Source organism: Palaemon carinicauda, chromosome 6 (assembly GCF_036898095.1).
Source record: "Palaemon carinicauda isolate YSFRI2023 chromosome 6, ASM3689809v2, whole genome shotgun sequence".
Lineage (NCBI taxonomy): Eukaryota > Metazoa > Arthropoda > Malacostraca > Decapoda > Palaemonidae > Palaemon > Palaemon carinicauda.
In genome coordinates, this window is record NC_090730.1 from 12,651,159 (window position 1) to 12,659,160 (window position 8,002).

General features: G+C 38.2%; 1 long non-coding RNA gene across 1 annotated transcript in view; it reads right to left on the bottom strand.

Annotated features, from left to right (window-relative positions):
- The window catches only part of LOC137642426 (uncharacterized), a 7,581-nt gene extending 2,730 nt beyond the window's left edge, over positions 1-4,851 (bottom strand). The window contains exon 1 of the long non-coding RNA XR_011044785.1: positions 4,579-4,851. This is a non-coding gene — a long non-coding RNA (uncharacterized lncRNA). The remainder of the gene's footprint in view (positions 1-4,578) is intronic.
- Between the last annotated feature and the right edge of the window lie 3,151 nt (positions 4,852-8,002).

Sequence of the window (8,002 nt, forward strand, 5' to 3'; positions counted from 1 at the left end):
AAGATCAAACTTACTTATGTACTTGGCAGCGCCGACATCATTTATGCAATCTTCCACCCTGGGCAGAGGAAAACAATCAGACTCAGTAACTGCATTTACCTTACGATAGTCGAAGCACATTCTTTGTCCTCCCCCTTCCTTTTTGACTAGCACTACTGGAGAACTCCACGGGCTGAAACTCCTTTGAATTAGATCATGACGTAGCATGTATTCTACCTCTTGCTTAATGATGTCCCTTTTGGATGGATTCACTCTATATGGATGTTGTTTAATGGGACGAGCATCTCCCACCTCTACATCATGCATAAGTAGACTGGTTAGTCCTGGAACGTCCTGAAATAAAACTGCGAACTTTGTTATCAAGTTCATTACCTCCTTGGATTGGGTGGCACTTAAATGATCCAACATCCCGGGTAGATTTCCCAAAGCTACGGAATTTCCCAGCAAACTCATACTGGAAGTTTCCCCAAATTCTTCTTTCTCCTCCACCTTGGCTAAAGACAGAACTGGTCGGATGGTTTCCCTGCCCTGGTAGGCTTTTAGCATATTAACATGGCATACTTGAGTCTTCTTCCTCCTGTCAGGGGTTTCAACAACATAGTTTAGGTCATTCACCTTCTTTAAGATCTTCCAGGGCCCCGAGAATTTGGCTTTAAATGGATTGCCTGGAATTGGAAGCAACACCAACACCTCTTCGCCAACCTGAAAATTTCGTAATTTGGTTTTCATATCATAGCGCTCTTTCATTTTTCTTTGACTCGCCTCCAAAGTTTTTAAAGCAAAATCCCAAGAATTGATCAACTTTTCCCTTGAATCCCTTAAATAGTCCAGCAAATTTACCCGAGGTTTTACTCCCTCCCAGTGATCCTTCACTACTTCTAAAGGTCCCCTTACTTTATGACCAAAAGTTAGTTCAAATGGCGAAAACCCCATTACATCACTAGGAATAGATCTGAAAGCAAATAATAAATAAGGAATTACTTGGTCCCAATTCTTGGGTTCCTGCTGCACATACTTACTAAGCATTGATTTCAATGTTTGGTGAAATCTTTCCAGTTGTCCTTGGCTCTGTGGGTGATAAGGCGAAGAAGTTACATGCTTTATGCCTAATTCTTCCAAACCCTGCTTAAATACTTTACTTTTGAAATTACTCCCACAATCAGACTGAATTACCCTGGGTAAACCAAATTTCGAAAAGAACCCCAGCAAAGATTTAAGAACCCTCCCAGCATGTATACTCCTTAAAGGAATTGCCTCAGGATACCGTGTGGTCCTATCCATCAGTGTCAAAATATATTGATTTCCACTGCTGGTCCTTGGCAAAGGGCCAACTATATCAATTATTACCTCTTCAAAGGGTTCTCCAATGGCTGGAATTGGCTGCAGTGGTGCTTTCGGGATTTTCTGATTCGGCTTCCCCGTTGTCTGGCAGACTTTGCAGGTCTTTACAAACTTCTTTACGTCTCTTCTAAGAGAAGGCCAGAAAAACAAATCTGAAAGTTTTTTAAAAGTTTTATTTATACCTAGATGACCAGACAGAAGGTTGTCATGACCTAGCTCTAATAACTTACGTCTGTAGTTTACTGGTACCACAATCTGTTCTCTCACCTCCCATGCATCTGCAGGTGCTCGTTTTGCTCGACTTATCCTTTTCAACACTCCGTCCTTCCATTCTAAATGAGGACGACTATTATCCTGACTGACTTGCTTACTCCTCTCCTTCTCAAACTCCGCCTTCTGAGTCGCCGCAAATGTATCAATTGCCCATTTACCATTCTCGTCCTTCACGGAAGACAACATGGGATTTCCAGTTACACTTACCTCAGAACCATTTTTCTCAAATAATTTATCGAGCCCCATACAGTCCATCTCCCTGGACTTGCCTTGGGCTCCCGAACGCGTGACCACGAAAACAGGCTTTTCAGTCTTTACCGACTTACCTTGCACCAGAGGACAATTACCTGGAGTCCGCATCTCACAGTCGTTGGCCACTATCACGTCCACTCCCTTTATGGGTAATTCATCCACAATTGCCAGACTCTTGGGTCCTTTTACCCATTTAGAGTTTAACACTAACTCTACCAAGGGGCATGCCGTTACTGTTCTCGGGAATCCCCCTAGTAACACAAATTTCTCCTGTCCCTGGCTCAGTCCTTCCGGCAATACCGAACGCAAAATTATGGATTGCGCCGCTCCCGTGTCCCTTAAAAGCTTTACCCGTCTCTCTGACCTATTCTGGCCTTTGATGCTCACTACACCTTCAGAGACATACTTTTTGAAACACTCATCTGTTGCAGTCGAATCCCGACCCAACAGACCCACTGGCTTTGCTTTATCCAACCACAACCGGCACTTCTCTTTTATGTGACCTGGTTGCCCACAATGCCAGCACACCAGTTTTCCACCTTTCTTTGGTGACCCTGGCTTCTCACCTCTATCCGGTGATTCCTTTGTCCTCTTTCCAGGTGACTGACTTGCACCTTTTCCACTTGGATTCCTTTTTGTGCCCCACTTTGCCTTATCACTGAACCGATAGTTCCCCTTGTGGGAAAGGAAAAACTCATCAGCTGCTACAGCCAAAGTATCCAAAAGATCCAACTTAAGATCCTCTAAGTGAGTTTTCAAATCAAAATTAATATTATTTTTAAATTCTTCAATGAGTATCAATTCCTTTAAAGCATCAAAATCTTCCACACCTTTGGCTTTCAACCATTCTTGAAAAGCCACTCTTTTCCTCCGTGCAAATTCCACGAAAGTCTCCTCCCATCCCCTCTTCATATTTCCAAATTTCTGACGGTAGGCTTCAGGTACCAGCTCGTACGCTTTTAAAATCAAATTTTTCACTTGGGAATAGTCAGCACTCATTTCTTCGTTCAGGGCAGCATATATTTTCTGTGCTTTACCCATTAACCTACATTGTACCAGCGTAGTCCACATATTTTCTGGCCATTCTAGTCTATTTGCTAGTTTTTCGAACACAGTGAAAAACTCTAAGGCTTCTGTTTCCTTAAAGACAGGCATTAATTTAATAGCATTCCCTATGTTAAATTTGTTTTCGGCAGGAACTTGCCTTAGGTGGAGTACTTGTAATTCATGCTTTTCCTGTTCTCTTTCCCTTTGTAATCTTAATTGTTCCTGTTCTCTTTCCCGTTCTATTCTTAGTTTTTCCTGTTCTCTTTCCCGTTCTATTCTTAGTTGTTCCTGATTAAATTTTGCTTGTAACATTACTTTTTCATGAATTCTTTCCTCTTCCCTCGTGGCTATCTGTAGTTTCATTTTCTCTATTTGCAATCTTTCCAATTCTAACCTATCCTGTACCGAAATATATTCAGTCCTATCAACACTACTTGCAGTTTCTTCTTTCCATTTCTTAATGGCAGTCACTAACTGTACTAACAGAGTCCCTTTCTTTGTTCCTGGTGCTACAGAGATATTTATGAAATTTGTAATTTCCTGCAACTCAACCTTCCTTAAATCCCCTATTTCTTCTTCCCAATCAACATTACCTAAAAATTCTGCTACCTCAAAACCCACCGCTCCTACCGGATCTTCACCTTTGTCCGACATAGTCTCTTGTCTTAAAAATATGAAGAAAAGAAAAGCAAAGAATAAGTGTAGAATTACCCTTTTGTTTACGTCTCGATCCTTTTCTTATTTACTCTGATGCCGAACTGGAAAACCACTATTAACCAGTTCTACGGAATGTTTTTAATCGTACAGGCAAGGTCGCCAGTGTTACCTGCGGGCCGACCTTCAAATACCAATTAGGCCTTGTTGCTTAATTTAAGGTGGCCGCAAGTAAACTGCCTTACGGCTTTATTTTTACCAGGTTACTGAAGTACACCCAAAGCATCAGATTGGTAAACAAGAAAATAATCGAGAACAATCGTACACAAAAGAGGGTAAAAAGAACCTTGGAGACGTCAATGATAATTTATTATACAATATATATATATATTTAAACAAACACTCGGCAAAGCTGCTCATGTAAACAAAATAGAAAATTACTTGGAAAACACTCTAATTTCATTTACTCAGTTATATAAATAATAAAGAGAACTTTCAGGACACAAACGGAAAACATACCACACTGAAAACATTTGGAAGAGAGAAGAGTACTAGTAAGAGGTATGGAGGCACAAAAGATTCATATACTATCACCCACATTCGTCATCCCAAAATAACTTGTCAATATAGAAAAAGTAATAAGAAAGTTTAGAGCCTAGTTAAGTACATATATTCCCTACCTACCTAAACACCTTTCGTGACCGAGAAATACACACAAATATATAAAAAAAAAACACACACATTATATTAACGAAATTTCGTCCTCCGATGGTACTCATGAAGTGATAATTTTAGAGTCGACTGGATACATAAAAAGGCACAAGGAATGCTCTGACAAGCCTTAACAGTACCTGTCACGAGACCTCACAGGGTCCAGAACGCTATCGATCTATTGCCGATCCTTGGAGTTGCTCACCAGCACTAAACCGTCCTCCTAAACCAAGGGATACATAACTCCCAGCACAACACAACCCTCTTCACTAAGGGATAAGCAGTGGCACCAAACCATACCTGTTTTTCAGGCCTCCCCGGGCCAAACGCTAGCGAACTATGGTCGTCCAAATAGCACCAATTGCTGCTGCTGCTGCTGAAGTATTGATCCTGGATTACGGTTATCAGACCGCTGATGAGCACTAGCGTTCTTTAGCACAATATGTGGACTCCTCTTAATCAAAATTATTTACCCTCCACCTTGACTCCCATTCCAGTCACGTGGAAGTCCAACTCATCATTAACATAACATGGAAAACAGAAAAGGGGCAGAAATTAACAACTGAACCTAAATACCTTGTTGGCCAGGGCACCAGCCACCCGTTGAGATACTACCGCTAGAGAGTTATGGGGTCTTTTGACTGGCCAGACAGTACTACATTGGATCCTCCTCTCTGGTTACGGTTCATTTTCCCTTTGCCTACATACACACTGAATAGTCTGGCATATTCTTTACATATTCTCCTCTATCCTCATACACCTGACAACACAGATTACCAAACAATTCTTCATCACCCAAGGGGTTACTGCACTGTAATTGTTCAGTGCCACTTTCCTCTTGGTAAGGGTAGAAGAGACTCTTTAGCTATGGTAAGCAGCTCTTCTAGGAGAAGGATACTCCAAAATCAAACCACTGTTCTCTAGTCTTGGGTAGTGCCATAGCCTCTGTACCATGGCCTTTCACTGTCTTGGGTTAGAGTTCTCTTGCTTGAGGGTACACTCGAGCACACTCTCCTATCTTATTTCTCTTCCTCTTGTTTTGTTAAAGTTTTTATAGTTTATATAGGAGATATTTATTGTTGTTACTCTTCTTAAAATATTTTATTTTCCTTTTTTCCTTTCCGCACTGAGCTGTTTTCCCTGTTGGAGCCCCTGGGCTTATAGCATAATGCTTTTCCAACTAGGGTTGTAGCTTAGTAAGTAATAATAATAATAATAATACCAGCCCACAGATGGCAGGCTGGTGCACACTAAAGAAAAGCAACTTTTAATTTTGAAAATATGAGAGCAATATGTTACAACTATTACTCAAAAGCTAGAATTACGTTACAATATATATATATATGTATATATATATATATATATATATATATATATATATATATATATATATATATACATACATACATACATATATATACATATATATATATATATATATATATATATATATATATATATATATATATATATATATTACTAGCTAAGCTACAACCTTAGTTGGAAAAGCAAGACGTTATAAGCCAAAGGGCTCCAACAGGGAAAAATAGCCCAGTGAGGAAAGGAAATAAATAAACCATATAATAAGTAATGAAAAATTAAAATAAAATATTTCAAAAACATTAACATCATTAAAACAGATATTTGATATATAAACTATAAAAAGGACTTATGTAAGCCTGTTCAACATAAAAGCATTTCCTGCGAGTTAACTTTTGAAGTTCTACTGATTCAACTACCCGATTAGGAAGATCATTCCACAACTTGGTCACAGCTGGGATAAAACTTCTTGAGTACTGGGTATTATTGAGCCTCGAGATGGCGAAGGCCTGACTACTAAAGTTAACTGCATACCTAGTATTACGAACAGGATGGTACTGTCCGGGAAGATCTGAATGTAAAGGATGGTCAGAATTATAAAAAAAAATCTTATGCAACATGCATAATGAACTAATTGAACGTCGGTGCCATGGATTAATATCTAGATCAGGAATAAGAAATTTAATAGACCGTAAGTTCCTGTCCAACAAATTAAGATGAGAATCAGCTGCTAAAGACCAGACAGGAGAACAATACTGGAAACAAGTAAAATGAAAGAATTAAAAAATTTCTTCAAAATAGATTGATCATTGAAAATCTTGAAAGACTTTCTCAATAAGCCATTCTTTTGTGTAATTGTGTTTCTTAAAAGTAAATTTGCTACCGAGAATCACACCTAAAATTTTAATTCATACAAAGTTAAAGACACATTATCAATGCTGAGATCAGGATGTTGAGGAGCAACGGTCCTTGACCTATTTACAATCATACTTTGAGTTTTGTTAGGATTCAACGTCATACCCCATAATTTGCACCATGCACTAATTTTAGCTAGATCTCTATTAGGGGATTCAGAAACCCCAGATCTACATTCAGGAGATGGCATTGATGCAAAGAGAGTAGCATCATCTGCCTATGCAACAAGCTTGTTTTCTAGACCATACCACATTTCATGTGTATATAGTATGAAAACTAATGGGCCAAGCACACTACCCTGAGGAACACCAGATATCACATTCCTATACTCACTATGGTGCCCATCAACAACATCTCTTTGTGATCTATTACTTAAAAATTCAATATTGATGCTAAGAAACGACCCACCCACTCCAAACTGTTTGAGTTTGAAAATAAGGGCCTCATGATTAACATGGTCAAAGGCACCACTAAAATCAAGGCCAATCATACGAACTTCCTGACCACAATCAAGGGATTTCTGTACTGCTTTGGAGATTGTAAGAAGGGCATCAAATGCTCCAAGGCCTTTACGAAAACCAAATTGCAAACAAGGGAACAGATGATTACCTTCAGCAAACCTATTAAGACGTTTAAAAACTTTAGATAATATGGGAGTTATGGAAATTGGGTGGTAATCAGTTGGACTTGAGCTACCACAAACACATTTACATAGTAGAGTAACATTACCAATTATCCAAAAAGTGCTAAAAGCTCCTCTTCTTGCCAAATTGCGCAAAATAACAGATAACTTTGGAGCTAAGAAATCTGCAGTCTTTATAAAAAACAATGGAAAAATACCATTTGGGTCTACATCTTCATAAGCATCAAGTATACACACACACACACACACACTATATATATATATATATATATATATATATATATATATATATATATATATATATATATATATATATATATATTATATATATATATATATATATATATATATATATATATATATACATGTACATACACACACTATGTACACACACACACACACATATATATATATATATATATATATATATATATATATATATATATATATATATATATATATATATATGTGTGTGTGTGTGTGTGTGCCCTCATAAAGATTTTTTTTTTTTTTGAGTGAGGTTGCTAGCCTTAAGTCCTGTCCCATAGATGCTCAAGGAGCTTATACACCAATATCATCTGCGGTAGTGCCATCAGTGCACCACATGCAGGTCACTGTAGTCATTGCTTAAGGACCTTTGCAGCGTTCCTACGGCCCATAGCTACAATTGCTAGAGTATTACTAGCTTAGCTAACAATAACAACAACAACAACAATAATAATAATAAAAATAATAATAATAATAATAATAATAATAATAATAATAATAATAATGATAATCTTTACGCTGCTTCCATTCCCGTTTCCTTCATTCCTTCTTGCTGAATGACCTCCCTGGCCCTAGCCC